General features: G+C 45.3%; 1 protein-coding gene across 1 annotated transcript in view; it reads left to right on the top strand.

The window, feature by feature from the left end:
• The first annotated feature begins 14,995 nt into the window (after nucleotides 1–14,995).
• Nucleotides 14,996–16,098, top strand: part of LOC126541301 (clavesin-2-like) — a 69,211-nt gene continuing 68,108 nt past the window's right edge. The window contains exon 1 of the mRNA XM_055076542.2: nucleotides 14,996–15,628. The gene's annotated coding sequence lies outside the window, so the exon portion shown is untranslated. The remainder of the gene's footprint in view (nucleotides 15,629–16,098) is intronic.

Raw genomic sequence — 16,098 nt, 5'->3', positions numbered from 1 at the left:
GAGGCACAATCACGACACAGGTGCAAACTCTCAGTCGACGCCACTGACTGCGGTGGTTGCCGCACGACAGCGAAAACCGGTATCTGGCCTCAAAGGGGTAAACAAAAGAAAGGAGCCAACTTGCGGTATTGCCAGCAACCTCATGCTGACAGAAAAACGACAGAAGAGAGAAATACGCTTTCCTTTGTACGACAGGAGCCCAGACTTCCATTCAGCAACGCGTTGCTCGCCAGACATCTCGTGCAGCTTCCGCAATAGCAGCAGGAGCGACGGGATGTACAGCCTACGTGACTCTTATAGGGGTGAACAAGAGCACCGCTCCGTACTGCGCCAAACGCTGAAAGGGAGGGCTTGCAGTATGCGGACAAAACCGTGCGCGCCACCTCCCCGAATCGCGAACGATACGTCGAAAAAGCTTCCACGAACCAGGTCGGGCGTGCCGCTTTCCTGGTGAGCGCGAGGAGCGGAAACGTTTCGCCGGCTGGTCTCGATGAATCATCACTCATCGAGGGCGGCTATCTTTGGGCCAGGTGCCTCCGCGAAGTGAAGATCACATTTTCCTATGGGCGAGAAGAGAGGCGGATAGGTGGCAGCAGGAAAGGTCACCGCCAAAGAAAGGCCTCTGTTTTCGAAAGTTTCGGTCATTCCCGCAGCAGCCACCCTGTTTGCTGCATACGGCCTACTCAACGTATCTTGTTCTTTCACCCTTCGTTCTCCCTTAAGCCTGCATTTGTTACCGTAAGAACTGGGAACCGTTTAAGCCCAGCGGATAGCATAGTACCGGGGTAGCATAAGAAAATAAATGAGGATTGTAAGTTCATGGCTTGGATAGCACAGAGTTTCGGTTGCCACTCATGACGTTATTGTGCAACGATTATCTGATGATAAGTGCTAGCTGAAGAGAACGTGATGACCTTAAGCGTAAATCAAAGTCACTAAAAAGTGCGCATTCACTTTTTTTACTTGCATTAAGGTCTACTTGTACTATATTTTGTTTCTCGCTATGTACAAGCCCATGAATTTCAATGAGCGAGAATAACATTCAGCAACATCATGCATGCCACGGCCAACCACTACAACTGTGAATTGACGTAAAACCTCTGGGAATCGGTACCGCAGCCAGAGAATCGGCACTGTCCCATGCTGATTAAAAACGTTTCTTTGGTGGTACGGACAAGCGAGTAAGGCAGAAAACAAGCTAACAAACAAACAAACAAACAAACAAACAAACAAACAAACAAACAAAAACATGTCAGGTCTAATAAGAAAAAGAAAGCAAGAAAAAAGAAAATCCTCGTAATGTAGACTTCAGATAATTGGAAAATGAGTAAAAATGTTGCTATAGCAGTACGAAGTGTTCAGTTAAGAGAGAGAATCAGCAATACCAAAATAAAGCAGAGAATACAAACCCATGTCTCCTCAAAAGTTAAAACAGAAAAGAAAAACAATTGACCTCACCGCATTTGACCTCGACTTTGATTACCCGAGTTATTCCACACGCACACACACACATGCACACACACAAAAAAGGGGCAAAGAAAAACAAAAACAAACAACAGACTTCAGAGAGTCCTTCGGATCTGAATTCACTTACTGCGGCAACAGAATTCTTCACACAACTTCCTTTACGTGCGATATAGTAACGCATGTCGTGTAATCCGAAATACATGAATAGATATCAGCACTTTCAAACTGCTCAGCTTTAAGTCAACACGTTTTAATCATTTGAAACATGTAGCAACGCTTTATCGGACCTTACGTTCGCAACTGTATGGTCAGCTTTTATTGCGGTAGCAATTATACGCACACTCCATCCGAATTTTCGCCGTCGTCGCTGTCGCCATCGGCGTTGCCGCTAGGCTCTGCATATATTTAGCGAAACGTATTCTATATGCCATGACATGCTGTAGGGCATGCTGAAAATGTGGGTTATTGCTAAACTATGCAATCACTCAAGTTGCTCATACCAGTTCTTACATTCTTCACTAAAGCATTCCTCAGAATTTTGAGAATGGCTGTCCACAAACACATGTCTAGAAACATAACGCTCACAGTGCATGCCTTAAATCTTCCCCAACTAATAAACGTTAGAAGTGCAAAAACTTTATCAGAGCTCAACGCTGAAATTGATGTACTTTTACTGCCGCGGCATTTACCGGCAGCGTAATTGTGCCTGTGCGATGTCATTATAGGCCCTACGCGACGTGGTAAATCTTTAAGGCTGCCAGAAATTTTTGCGCACCTGCGTATATCGCGTCTGCGTTAGTCGTAGCCACGATATTTGGAACAAACGCCGAGAAGTTCAGGTTCCGCGCTAAACCTTGCTGTCGCAGTCAGTTTTTCGTCGTTCTGGCGAAACTTTGTTTTTTTTTTCTTCTTCTATTTAAGGCGATTTGCTTCTTTTATTATCGCAAAATGAATCATTCAGAGAATCGTCACGCCTTACGCTCATTTTCGTTTATTTCGTATTTCATCACAGTAGATACGTACTTTGATGTTGACGTAATAACTTCCGAGAAGCTGTGTAAGACAGTCCTATTTTATGTTTGCATCAATCAAGTATAAGACAACGTTCAAGCGTTTCTTGGACGCGTAGTATACTTGAAGTCATCTTGAAATGTAAAGGCTCCTTACGCTGTTCTCCTCATTCAATGTGTTTGTGTATAGCAATGTTTAAACAGCCACTGATGAGGCAGTTGCTTCGATAAAGACTTCTCACTTTTCAAGTTCGGTCAGTCGTTTGAAGGCCCTGGCTGGGAACTTATCCACATTGGACGCAATAACTTGTACGATGTCACGACCGTAGTTATGCCAGTGTCACATAGAAAATCTGAGCTAAAAAAATAATTTTCCCCTTTAGATTTGCAGTGCTGACATGTGGGGTACCTGGTGCTGCAAATCATATGAGTTACTAATAAAAAGTTTGCGGCGTTGTCATTGTGACATTGTTGTCGGTAGCAATATCTCCGTTGGATTTGACATTGTTACTTAAGATAGCCTCTCTTTTTCTTTTTTGCGCAATCGCCATATTCTTGGCACGTCCTTCATTCTGGATGTGCGCCATGCTTGAGGATCATCATCATTATTGTCATGCACGCCTCGTTTGTGCCGGCGTTACTGTAGATCTAAGGTTTGGTTTTCTTTGGTGCCTACCCATGTGGCTCAATCCTCTACGGAGGATCGGCTATGAATCGGGCGCCAGTAGGTAAAAAGGCAAGACTACTTAAATATAATTTTGTAATTTAAGAATGTCAGTAAATTAATACTAATTGTTAATATCAACTTTCAGTCTATATGATTTTAAAATTTAAAGTGAATATTCTTGGGTTCATACTTTGTGTTTGTGCCTTCTCTTTTGTGTTCATAAGTCTCTTTGTTTCACTTACAAAATTAAATATGGCATCACATACGTTCTATTGCAGTGTCCTAGTGCCGACGCTGCTGTTGTTTTCACGACTAGGATGACGAAGATTGTTGCTGTTGTTCTTTAGTGACCTGGTGCACTTACACCGGTGTCACACGGCCACTTTCAGCCGCGATCGAGCTCGATCCGGATCGAAATTCTCGACTACGATCGACTCCCTCCCGCAGCTTGAGCAGAGCAGACAATCACAAAGAAGAAATTCGTTCCCGATCGTGTTCAAAAGTGCTTCTTGTGACACTAATGTTACTTTAAGGGACAGGCCATTATACGAAACATTGTACAACACATCACCATTTCCTCAACAACTTCTATGCGATGTACACAGCGTCATCCTCGTCCTCTACGGTGTTGCCTGTTATGGCCTCTGGATTACTTTGTTCAGACCGCCGTTTTCCGAGAGCGAGAAAGAACAATGAAGAGAACGGATGGCGTCTTAACCAGATCCCAGCGCTCGCTTTGCTACCCTGTGCTGAGGGAAGGAAAAAAAGGAGGATAAAAGATGAAGAAAAAGACAGAGTGCAAAACATCAAAGAGATTACAACGCACGCGCAAAGTCAAAGCATGATGAAGTCCATTTATCCGGAAGAAGCTCACGGTCTTCTGTGCTGACAATCGGCGAATCCAGTTTTGGAGTTTCTATGCACAAAATGACGGTAAGTTGTGGAACATTCTGCTGCTCAAAGGATGCCACCAATCCATTCGAATACATCGCACGACACATCACATATACAATGCACATACATCGGGCTTTGAGCGGATAGTTAGCTTTAGTTCGGGCCAAACTACGATGCCACCTATTCAAATACGTGTAAAGCGCAGAAGCGATTTTGTGATATAACCACGGGGCTGATTTTAATTAAATTTATTGCATTTGAGAGAGAAAGACAAACTTTAGCGTCTGCTGGAAGCATTGCGATTTGAGGGTTTCAGTTTCCATAAGACATTTTCACAAATCGGTAAGTTCGCAAAACAAATAGAACCACGAAGTTAGTAAATTCATAGCTTTGCGCCAACAACAGGTACAGCAGTTCCGTAATTTGAATTCGTTATAGCATCCAAAGCTAACAAATTTGATATATGAATTTGTCCCTTAAATGAATTTGTTACATTGTTTATAAGTGCTTTGCAAAAGTCCTACTCACATAAAAGTGGTTCATTAGAAAGCCATGTATAATGCATCAATTTTCTTCTGTATAGATGTGCTATTAAATGCAAGTTACAGAATTGTGTTGTCATGTTCCTTCGCTCAGTTTAAAAGTTGCGAACTTGAGAGTTTCGTTTCCTGAAAAACTTCAACAATTGTTATAAAAGCATTGGTGGCGTAAATCGAAAATTCGCTCCCAACAGCCACCAGAATTTAACTTTTTATTTTAAATGCAACAAACCTCATCGAAGTTAGTGCTGTGGTTGCCGAGAAAAAACATTTCACCTTTCCCATGTGTGTATATAGGAGGCCCCGAGCTAAAGCTTCCTCTTAGGAGTACACGGATGGCGTCCATTAACGGCCGCAGCATGAATATGACTTGTCAATCTGCAACTGGTACTTCATCAGCAGGTGTAGCGCCTACCAGAGAGAGAGAGAGAGAGAGAATCGACACTTAGGCGAAGTATACCTCAGTGTCTTCGCTGTCACTAGAAACGTTTCCTCATTTCCTGGAGGCTATTCTGTTGGAAGACCACAAGCCTAGCTGTGACTCAAACGATTGTAAACCCACTGCTGCAAGACGAGGAGCACCACTTCTCATGAAAAGAAGATGAAGTGTTTTTCTAGTAGAACACAGCTGAGTCCGGGATCATTTTTTCCCGTTGTTTCATTGCTTTCAGACACTGTGTGTAGTGCAATACTTTGCACAAAATGCCCAGCATTAATCTTCCGCGCAGTGGTGAATGCGTCCCGCAAGTATTTATGGATGTGGCTAGATAGCTGTTTAAAATGTGAGGCTGAAATTTGTTTCCAGTAGAACACAAAAAAAAAAATATACGGCACTCCTTTAGTATAAGCGAAGATACCTCATCACGTTCTGTGCTGTGCCAATCCCTTTCGCCATGATTTCGACGTACCCAAAGTAATTGATGACCCTAGTAGGATGTGTGTAAAGCCTAACATCACGTCATTTAGTCGCAGTTTCCTCACTGATGCTACAAAAGTAACTATTGAAATAAAAAAAGAAGCAACTACTAACTCGACCGATATTCCCGCCATTTGAGCATAGGACGTATTTTATTGGTTAGGAGTAAGTCTTATTAGAGAGCTTAAAACCTGGCAAGTCATTTTAGAGTCTTTTGAACCTCAAGCAATGAGTTCAGAAAAGTACTCTTTCTAATGAGCGTAGTAAGAACTATTTCTGTTTCCTTAATCTTTGTGTATCAGCAGCTTTTCTTTTTCTCAGTTCCAGAATAGCACTGGTCATCCACGAAAAAATTGGCTTATGGTGATGCCTCTACTTACGGGGACAGTAGACTGCACTATGTACATGGCTTCCGTCAAGGTATTGCTTAGTAAGCTATATAGCTGGTTTCCACCTATGCGGCGCATTGCTAGATCATTTATTACTAGGGGTTGGCGAACATTGGAAGTTGCGAATACGAATACGAATAGTAAGTGTGTAATATTTTATTCGTATTCGAAAATGAATTATTGGGTATGTTCGAATACTCAAAACTAACCAAATATTTTGCAACAACTGACTTCTTAAGCCTAGTCGCTGTTCTCTGTCTCCCAAACAAAGGCTAGCTAATGAACAGAAGTGTGACAACGACAACAGTGTTCGAAGAAATGTAAATATAAAATGTATAATACAAGCCTTGTTTACGGTTTCGTGGTGGAGGCATATATGACAACCTATGATTTTCTTTTTTTCTTACACTCCGTTATTTAGTGTTTTTGGAAGTTTAGTTGTGTGGGCAGTTTTATCTTTTACGCTACAACCAGTAGTGTTTTCTTTGCAATAGACCTTTTTACATGTGTCTACAGTGGATAAGTACTTCAGCAGCTTTATTTTTTCTGTTTCCGCAATTCGTAATCTTTTTTTTTTCGGCAAACATTAATTTAGTTTTATATGCGTAAGCCTTTGAATCAAGGAAACCCGTCCATCAGTCCGTCACCTAAGACAGTCGCTTTCAAGATAGCGTCCGCAGCAGCGAGCGAATTCACCTCCTTGCTGCCTCTCGCTTCAATGCGAACGAAGCGGCGAGAATACAGCACGCACGAAGTTATCAGCACTGGGCGCACTGTGTCCTCATCGCAGAACACTTTCAAGATACGGCCCGCGCGTCTCACTTCAACGTCAACTAAGCGTCGAGAACAGAGGCCCGCGTGGCAGCGCCATACGCAGCCGCCGCCTGACTACGGTTCATCACGGTCGATAATGGTTCGACGCGGATTAATAAGGCGCTGAAGAGCGATAACGGCTTATAATGACAGGAATGTCACCTGCAGTAGTTTGCTTGCGTCATCAAGCCACCTTACGCCGCCGTCCGCAGCAGTTCGTGTCGCGGCAGCGCTGTCGTTTGTACTGGCCGGATCAAGTTCCATAACACTGATAATGACACCGGCCTTCGCGGTGATGTGCGAGTGGCGTAATGCTTGCGCATGCTCAGACAACTCCCAGAGGAGTTTCTGCGCGATTTCTTTTGGAAAGCTAGTCATGCAACGGCCGTTTCTTCTTGGAGGGCTTGTTTGCAACCAGGATGTGGCTGACAAGCTACTCATGCAGCTTTTCTAATGACACTTTGTGATCTTGTGTTTAAAACTGATCCTATGTTTCTGGCAGTTAGCTGTCCTTTTTGCCGTAGTCAGTAGAGGCATGGTACCTAAACATACCGAAATAAATATTCCCGTGGTAAATATATGCTTCTGCCTCAGACTGCTTGATATCCGATTCGAAAAAAAATATATATATTGGCCCACTTCTTTTAGTTACTAAAACGCGTGGCTTTAGAGCCTCAATATCAATCTTTAACGAGTGAGTCGCAATCCATTGTTAAGTGTTGTTTAGACAATATGTGATTACGGTAGGAAAGTTATCGGAAATTACTGTATCACAAGCGACACTACCGCTTATCGATGTATATGTGGTCAATTGAACTTATTGGTGAGAAAGTGACCCTGGTAGGGCTCGTAATAACGTTATAAAAACCATAAAAACGAGGGTAAAATAGTCAATGCTATCATCATTTACAGAGTCAATGTTAATGTCCTCGCGTATTATTGTTTTTCTATTCAAGCTAGTCAACTGCAAAAATAATGATTCAAAGTAATGCATAATATTATTCATGTTTTGGTACAGGGCATGCTAGATGGCAATTGTTATGGTGGAAGCTTCTGCTACAAGAAAATACAATTCGTTCAAAGACATCTACAACAACTAATGAACTACATGGCATTTGATGTTGTTATTGAATAGTCCTACATTAAGACCTCGCATCCGCGACAGCCTATAGGACTGCAAAAGAATTAGTAACCTGGGATATTCTCAACAGAACCAGGTTTCATTCATGTTTCAGATACAGCAAGAATATCGAAGTGAAAGGAATTACGTGCTATACAAATAATCAAAAAGTATTAATGTTCATGTGCAAACTGCGTACGTTGCACTGTACCAGCTAAGAACAAGGTTTAGTCAGTTTTCAAATTAGCGATAATTGACACAAGACCACGTTAGCAAATATTGCTCATTTTCAATATGAACAACGTAAACAACGAAAAACAGGTAGACAAATATTAAATCGCCTAGGTATAAGGTATCATGCCCAACATGGCGTCAAAGTAAATATGCCCAGATACATCAGAGACATGATAACCATCCCTCCAGTACCCAAGAATAGGCATCCTACCCACCATTAGGGTAGACGGGAAAGCAGAGCACGCAATATACAGAAGAAATTCGGTAACAGCAACGACACCACATTCGTAGACGCAGCTAGATACAGACACAAGTGCGCCTACACAACAGGGGTGATAAAGTAGGAGGGAAAATTGCACGACGAGCGCTACAGTCAACCCGCTACACGCAGAAACCGCAGAGGAAATAGCTATTGCGCTAGCCATAGCACAAACACAAGCGGGCATAATCATCAGTGATTCCCAGATGGCCATACGAAACTTCGCCAGTGGTGGAACCTCCCCAGAGGCACTGCGACTCCTAAAATTAGCTAATAACCGCGACAAAAGTGTCGATCTCATCTGGACACCCGCTCACGCACTACCAGACAGTAACAATGAGGCGGCGCACCGCATGGCTCGAGAACTTACGGACCGAGCCTCGATTAGCCCCGCCTCACCGACTACCGATGAGTAGGAGTGGTAAGATCGAATGACCAGATTTCACGAAATTACACAGCACCATAGATTGAAGAAGCGTACATTCCCACCGCCGCACCCAAAATTCAGCAAAAATCAGTCTGTCGAACGGCGGAAGTTACAGACCAGATCCTGTCCGAGTCAAGCTATTATGCACCTAATACACCCAGATTTATACACGACGGACAAGTGCAGACATTGCGACTCTGGAGCCACACTGGAGTATATCCTATGGCAATGTACGGCGGTAGTACAGGATAACGGTGATGCAGCCTCGAACAGCGACAGCCTCCGCGCGCGCTGGGAGTCTGCGTTGCTCAGCTCGGACCTGCAGCACCAACTCTGGGCCGTCCAGCGAGCCGAGGAAGCCGCCAAGGGCCAACAACCCTTGGCCGAAACCTAGGCGGCGTCCAGTCCAGCCCCACCAAATCGCAGGGCACTGAATAAAGTTATTTGAATGAACGAACGTTAGAATGCTCTGCATTCCTAACAATATCTTTTTTCCATCTACCACCCAGGTAAATTTCTGATTCTTTGCGGAAAGCTTTCTTTGCCTACCATTTTTTGGTTTCGCGTGGGTCGCTCGAGCGTTCTGTCGGTTGCTGGTCGGCGGACCATGAACCTCGGCCTGCCAGCACACGACCCAGTGCTCTAACCAACCATGAGGCCACGGTAAATTCTTTTCTTTTCTTGCCTTCAATCAATTTACACAAAGATACATTATACAATAATACCAGCGCTGAAAGGACTGAGGAAAGGAACAATCAAAACCCTGGCATGTACATCGGCCTTTATAGTCTAGGAAACCAGTAGGGTTCCGGTTCTTGCAGTTTATACACTTGAACCAGTCTGCTTACAAAATCGCGACAGTAAATTCTTATTCGACTCGTGTCTTCCTCTGCATGACGATCGGCCATTCTTGAAATCAAATACTATGTAGGCCCAGAAGCATTATCATATCAATGGCATGACTCCTTCGTTATCGACTGGTAAAATACCTGATGCCGCAGCTATATATAGGTAATTTTTTTTAATGTTGTTAAGGATGTGTAAACAAAGGTAACCTCCCCAGCAGTCTAGAAAAAAACTTGTTCAGCGTCCCAGGTTTTCTACAAATGAAACAAGGAGTGCCCCAAGGTGCGAGCGTTCCTCTTCCTACCGTATATGTCTTTACTTCTAGCTTATTTGTATGCAGTTTGAACAAGAAAGACTTACCACCTCCCATAGCAGCCATGTTTCTTGCCCTCACGTACGCTGCTCTCGTGCCATCACCAACCAGCTCTTTGCGGTGCGTGCCGATGATAATGGTTTCCATACTATTGCACACACCCACGATGAAGGATCGGCCAAGAAACATGTCCACGCGTTGACTATGATGATGATGTTCATACTATGGCACACGCCCACAACGAAGGTTGACCAAAATATGGGTGTTACACATTGTGTCAACGCCAATTAGCTCTTTTAGCTGTTGGCTGCGTGTTGATGACCATTATGATTTCCATACTATGATCCATACCCATGACGGGGTATTGCCGAAGAAGCGCTGAAACTTCACGTGCCAACAGCACCGCCGTAACACACGGCCTATAGCGAACAGTGGACGCAGTTTACAGAAACACATGCCACGATATTGCATCGGCAAATTCACCGCATACCTTGAAGCGCATGTGTCGAGCTTGTGACCCGTCTGGACACCTACAGGCAAGAACGTAGCTGCGCATGCGCTTCTCGCAACCCGCATGGCCATGGAAAGAGTGTGGCTGAGCCCATCGCGCTAAGTAAATATTGGTACAGGCGCGCGTCTGTTATCGTTAAATATGTAGTGTCATTTTCATGGCCTCCCCACCAGACGGTGTCAGCATTATCTAGTCGCACAATCAAACTGCCGTAGTGCCTCCAGGACAGCGCTGGTTCCCCATTGGCCAAGAAGCATGTCCACGTGTGAATTATGATGATGTTGATTATTTTTATACAATGGCTCTTAACGACAACATGGGTCTGTGGTACATGGGCTGGTACATTTAAAATAAGTAAGAATAAATGAAGAAACAAACGCCTATTTAAGATTTGTCTCATTGCACGGGAACGCATGCACGCACCAGTTTACACCAAAGACGCAGGAATGAAATGAGTAAACTTATGTTTTTTTTTTTAATTATGGGGTTTTACGTGCCAAAACCACTTTCTGATTATGAGGCACGCCGTAGTGGAAGACTCCAGAAATTTCGAGCACCTAAATCTAAGTACACGGGTGTTTTCGCATTTCGCCCCCATCGAAATGCGGCAAATTATGGTTTTGATTAGCCGCTTCACGAAAGCGTGGCTTCTCATAGATTCCAGCATGTGCGCTGGATCTACATAATTTTTCCCCTTTTATGTTCAGTAGCCTTGCCAAGAATAGTTCTGTTTTCTTTGCATAGTTGCTCGTTGATTTACATACGCTTCTCCAGTATCTCCGAAACTAAAATCTCTCGGACTAAGTTATTTCTCTGTTTTGCTGCTGGGAATGCAGCATCATGAAGCGCGTGAGATGCGAAGTTGATGAATGCGTTCGACTTTTCTGTTTTCCTAGCGGCACAATTAATCGTTGTAAAGCTCTGTGCATGTCAGTGCAACTACTGAAATTTTCCGTACTTCCAGCCCTGTATCCGCAAAATTTTGGTCAGGTTTCTTAGGCCCTTGGATCTTGAGCTTTTGTGTTCGATTGTATTGTTTCAGTTCAGTAAATTATTAGGGCGCAGCTCTTAGGAGCCCGTTCCTGGGTTGAGCGTCGGCATCCCTCGGCGTAACCGCGCGAACGCGTTTGTGCCACTGCTCGCACGTCGTTGTCTTCTTCCACAGCTGGCTCCGATGCCGCTCATCATGCCAGCGTTCCCATACTGCTCCTCGTGCTCGTGCCACTGCTGACGTCTTCGTTATCGTCTTCTTTCACAGCTGGCTCCGATGCCGCTCATCATGCCAGCGTTCCCATACTGCTCCTCGTGCTCGTGCCACTGCTGACGTCTTCGTTATCGTCTTCTTTCACAGCTGGCTCCGATGCCGCTCATCATGCCAGCGTTCCCATACTGCACCTGGTGCTCGTGCCACTGCTGACGTCTTCGTTGTCGTCTTCTTTCACAGCTGGCTCCGATGCCGCTCATCATGACAGCGTTCCCATACTGCACCTCATGATCGTACCCCTGTTGACGTATTCGTCGTCGTCTTCTTCCACAGCTGACTCCGAGCTGCCACTGACGGCACCGGGCCACTGCCAGTCGATTCGGTGATTTCGGTCTCAACTTCGTCGCCTCAATATATCGCGAAATGAAAACACGTATACAGATGCGCTGAAATTTCGCATTAGGGAGTATCGTAATCATAGGACATGTTTTCTGGGTTTTCTTCAGTTGATCGTGTTGCAGTCTACTTTCGTTTCCCAGCCCTGCTTGTTCCTTCTTCAATTTTACAATAGTGACTTCTTCGAAGCCTTCGTTCACGAATGATAATGCAATGCGTACTTTCAGCGCACACTTTCCAGCTCAAAGTGTCAAATGTACTGCTGAATTCTGCCAGTTGTTCTAGTTTCTTTTGTGAGCCTTCATGACATGTCGCTTTTAGTGCATTGCCAACGTTATATCGAAGCAAATGCCTCCATGCCCAGTTAGTTTTGGTGTCAAAAATAGGGGAAACCGATGAGGCGATGTGAAATCCGTCAGGTCACGAATTACGCCCCCACAGGCAACGATAACTGGCCATTGGGCTTAAGCTGGTTTTCTAAGCTCATTGCTGTTCTCCGTGTTTGACTTAATAAAAACTCAAATCCTTTCAAAAATGTTGTACTAGAGGTCAAGAACAAAAAGTGAAAAATCAAAAATGACCAGGCATTAAATGCAAAGGAACGGAGCATCCTTCGTACTTCTCTGGTACGGTGAAGCGCTTTAAGCAACACAATGGCTTATACTGAAAGCGTACAAGACAAGCGGAAATTATTGAACAGTTCGCGGTTATCGTCACATTTTAAAGCCACTGCACACATTAACGCACAGCTAGACAGCGACAAACGCAAAAAAGATTACTTCCCTATGCCTATCCAGGTAGCTATCCCACATTTTTCATTTCATGGACATTTTCCAGCAAGAATCAGCGCAAACGAGATAATGCAGACACCTACTATTCCTTAGTAATTTGATGCGGTGAGAGAAAGAGGTCTCGAGGTCTCTGTTCAAAAACCTGGTAACCGCGTTCTTCCAGCTCTTGGCCTGTGCTGGTAACCTTCCTTTTTCTTCTTGAAAGGATAGGAAGGACGAGAAACTTGACAGCATGCGATCATATTACATGGAATGACCGAGGCACAGTTCGCGTGTCGCCAGAGCTTAAGAGAATAAATGCTTCCTGCGGCGCCGACATTGTGACGCTTCACGCCGCGTACATTCCAATTGAGTCCGACGTCGCGTGTTTGCGCCGGCCATAGCGGGGTCGCACGTGTGGTGGAAGAGCGCACGTTGATCGAATCGGTGAGCTACGAGTTGCGACACCGCTCTCGCGGAATCCTTGGGGAAAATAAACCTGCTTTGTCAACGCTCATCGTTGCGCAACGCCGCAGCGGGCATCAATCTTTTGGAACCATCCCTTTCGGCTGATACTTTCGTCCTGTCAATGCACTCCATAGATACTGGATGCTAAAGTAAAAATTTAACAAGAAGCGCGTCCACGCAGAGGCTTACTTTGTCCATTTACACTCGCTTGAAAGTTTCTGCCTACATTGATTACCTACCTGCGACGAACAAGAGTGACGATGTCGATGTGGCTCCAGTGAACAATCACTGCCGAATTCTCAGGCCCATGGTGAAATTGTACCGGTATGTCACAGTGCAAACAATACGTAGCAGTACAGAGGGGCATTAGTATCAGAAGTAAATATGCGCATCTATCGCACATGTTGGAATATGTGAAGCGAACCTCCAGTGAAGCCGCTAATTAAATGTGATGCGTAACTAACAGCGATGCGTATTGTGTTCACTTTGATTCTTTGCAAAGTGTAATCTAAGGCAATTTTTTATGCCTGTGCACTACGCCGCTCGCAATCTATGTCTAAATGCAAACACCAAATCAGACGTCTACGCAGTGATGTTACGACCAGCAAGGCAATATACGATGCCTGTCGAGGGAAGTACGGTGATGACAGATGTACACATAGAGAAGTACCGTACATATATCTACATACATTTAAAGATTTTTGCCTCGTTTGTCACATTGGCACGTGCCCATTCTGGAAGCTGAGCTAAGAATAGGCTCACACCCAGTGACACATACAACATGGCTAAATTAAAGAAAATTAATTTGATAACCAAATTTGTGTAGTATAACTCGCTATTATCTTATGAGGTCTATGTGCTTTTGTGGTACCTATGAGCCGACAATATATGTTCTATAGGAATTTATTTTCTTATTACACACAATTGAGGTGCGCTTACTGACACTTCACTTCGTCCGTCAGCAGACAGGAGCTTGACCACGAAAGCGGAAAGCAGACCACAGTCACGCCATACATACATATTGCATACTTTACAATCCTGGCACCATCTTAGTCCGCAACTTCTCTTACGCGGTTGCGTAACGAATATCGCTTCAGGAAAAGGAAAGGGTCCCACCCTTCTCCCAGAAACCTACTTTGACTAAACGTAAATGTAACAGCCGCCTTCTGGTCGATCTAGTCTTCCGTGGTTCCCCTTCTCGCCTCTCTTTTACGACACCGATTCGCAAAAGTTTTATTTGTTATCTCGAACTTACGTCGCACGGTTGCACTTACCACTTTCTACGGACTTCGAAAAAGAGCCAGCACGGCCACGGGTTTTGAAAGTCTAAATAGACATGATCGTGCGTCAACCGGCTTCCACTCGAACAGCTTCCACCAAGTATCACTCGCCCGTCGCATCTTTCTCCACTTTCCCCGCCTAAACGCTACCGCAGCCACTATGAACCCGTTCGGGTCATCGACGTGTCATTCGACTTCGACTCCACAACCGCGCTATCCGGCACTGTAAAGTCGACGCACGTGACCACCGAGGAGATGGCATATCGCGGCACCGCCGTAATGATGACGTCAGAAAGAGGGGCCCACGCGGCGCGGGCCGGTAGGCCGCCGCGAAAGGGAAAGGGTTTCCTCCCCCCCGGTCGACGAGGGTGAAGAGAGGCGTGCCGTCGGTGGCGGCATCTGATCTGGGTCAACGAGGAGAGTGATTTTTCGGCCCCCTTTTTTCCGGGACACGCAGTGCACAACCTTTCCAGTCGGGCCCGGATCGGAAGATCGCCGCCCGCGTCCCCCTAGTGCGCTCCGACCTGCCCGCTCGGCGGAAGTTACCGTCTGCCGCTGCTCGCCTGTTGCCCCGCGGGACGAACGCTCCACGTCGCGCGCATCGGGACCCAGCGTCACGTGCACGCACGCTTCTTTCACCGCCGGTTCGTGCAACCACCTACGGTCAAGAGCACACGGCGCTCGCTGCTTGCCAGCCAGCGTACCTGGTAGTGCCGACTGTTCAGCAGTTATTCTTGAGAACTTCGCAGGAAACAAAAACAAAGAAAAGCATATATCGAGTTGCCTTGTTTTACTTTCGCGAAACTAAATCGCCACTGAGTCGTTCACAACGAGTATAAAGTGCAGTGAAGCAAGCGTAGCGTATCGTGAAGTCGTGTCCGTACATTTGCCGCGCTATCAAAGTACACTTCGGGACGAACGACGGAGTTCTGTTGCAAAGGGCGTGTGCTGTCGGTTGAAGTCGCCTGGGATCTCCAGCTGTTCCGTGCCGGAGACAACAGTGACGACGACGTCTTCTGGATTTTTGAAAGCTGTGATCGTCTGACCCTTACTGCAGGAGGGGCAATCACATCGAAGGCGTACTTCTGACCAGGAGGAATCACAGGTAAGCATTGCCAGCATTCCCTAGCGCAATATTACGTTCATGGTGCACATGGTAGGGCGTAGAGTTTGGCAGTTTCATTTGGTTGGCGTTGGCAGATGTGCTGCAGGCTCTGCGAGAGTCATAACAAGGATTATCCGGTATATTTCGTTCCCTGTGATCAGTGCGTACACAGAATTCCAGGGCTTTATTGTGAAGCGTCAATGGTTACGTCAATTAGATGAGTGTTTGCTCCACTGTCCTTCTGGGGGATAAACCATAACTACCAACTGTATTTGAAGGTAAGAAAAAACTAGGAGATGAGAACGCCGAGACTTGAAGGGCAAGAAAGCTGAAGAAGAGGGGAGAAAGTAAAGTGAAACGCAGATTCCAAGTATTTGAGGAGCAAGAAAGCGAGCTAGAAAATGAAAGCTTTTGAATCGGTACATTCGCTACAACGTTGTCTCTCCTCTGTGTCTGCTTCGGGGAGCAGT

Source organism: Dermacentor andersoni, chromosome 2 (genome assembly GCF_023375885.2).
Source record: "Dermacentor andersoni chromosome 2, qqDerAnde1_hic_scaffold, whole genome shotgun sequence".
Classification (NCBI taxonomy): domain Eukaryota; kingdom Metazoa; phylum Arthropoda; class Arachnida; order Ixodida; family Ixodidae; genus Dermacentor; species Dermacentor andersoni.
This window is presented reverse-complemented; position numbering and strand designations above follow the sequence as displayed.